The following is a 1,511-nucleotide window of genomic DNA, read 5'->3' as shown; positions in this document are numbered from 1 at the left end:
GCTCCAATGGTAACATTTTCAGCATTGGCTTTTCATCTACAATTGGATGAGGCAAATTTAGCAAACACCATCAGATGAGGTGGTATCACAAGTATTTACCGAGTGGGAGAGAGATGGTCGGTACAATTCAATGAACAAAGGCATTGTCTTAAATGTCATCGGATCTGCTGAACCTTAGATCCATTTAGAAATGAATCCCTTCTCTCTAAATCAGGTTTCCAGTCCTGCGATGTCTCCAGATCTCAATCACAGATTGTCCTAACTAGGTAATGCTGGGAGGGAGCCAGAGTGAGTCATTTGGCATCAGTACAGTAGAGTAGGCCATCGGTACTGAAATGTAGCCAGTCTGAGAAAGTCGTCAGTGAGCAGCTTGTGTGATGATACAGTAGTATTGTTAGCATGGTGGAACCAGCCTGATGCTGCATTCACCATTCTACACTGGGCTTATCCTTCTGTTGAATTGTATGTGCAGTAAGAGCTGAATTCAATCCATAGTGCTGAACATCTGCGTTGTAGCACGGTTAAAAGGTAACAGTCCTTTTCGATTGAGCCGACATATGCCGCGTTTACCACGAATGCAGTCTATGCGAACGCGGAAACATTACTTTTACATTTCAATCACACTATAACACTGTTCTTCGGCTCTACTGATTTGAATCCAGCGCTGAAACAGAATTGTGAAAGCGATCCGGCTGGTTCCATCAGGCTATATATAGCGCTGTAGCTGGGTTACCTCTTAAATGTAGCTACATGTCATCTAAAATGTAATCTACGTAATCCACCAAAGTCTTTGTTTATCATGAGAGGACGTAGACAATAACTAGTAATGCTGCATACTACAAGAAAGGCTAATATCTCACCTTTCTGTGAAAAATTGTTATGCATTACTGAGGTGTAGTCACTTTCGAGGAGACAAGCTCAAGTACACAGTACAAATATAATACAAATATGAAATATCCTTATACCTGTAAAATACATATTTGTATGTTTAGTGTTAGAGACCATTTGCATATTTTATAGTCTCTCTTGATCAAAACATCTGCCCCCCATCATATTATTCTTGTCCATCTATGACAAACAGAAACAGTGCTTTTTGTTTAAAATCAATGAATTATTTTAGATGAATGGCTATAAATCGATCTCTGTACCACAGTGACGAAACCACTCTCTCCTGCTGCGCTACGATGTAAGGATTGCAGGCATGTGCTTTGTCAGTGGCTGTGATGTAGGGTTCAGCCAGGAGTTGATTGAAAGTCGGAAGATGGAATGAAATGGTAGGAGGGGCATCCCAGCTTCAAGTGGTTACAGATTTCCCATCCTACATTACACAGGCACAACAAATAGACTACTGTGTCCGTGGGAAGCATGGCTATCAATTTCGATCTACGTTGTCCACAGATCAATTTCTAAGCAAAAATATTAGTCGAAACCCGGACCAGAACCACGCAGGTCCCCAAAACAGGGGACTTTACAGCTAAGAGGTGATAATGAAATAAAACCATTTATTTTGT

Source organism: Oncorhynchus gorbuscha, linkage group LG08 (assembly GCF_021184085.1).
Source record: "Oncorhynchus gorbuscha isolate QuinsamMale2020 ecotype Even-year linkage group LG08, OgorEven_v1.0, whole genome shotgun sequence".
Lineage (NCBI taxonomy): Eukaryota > Metazoa > Chordata > Actinopteri > Salmoniformes > Salmonidae > Oncorhynchus > Oncorhynchus gorbuscha.
Note: the sequence above shows the minus strand (reverse complement) of the source record.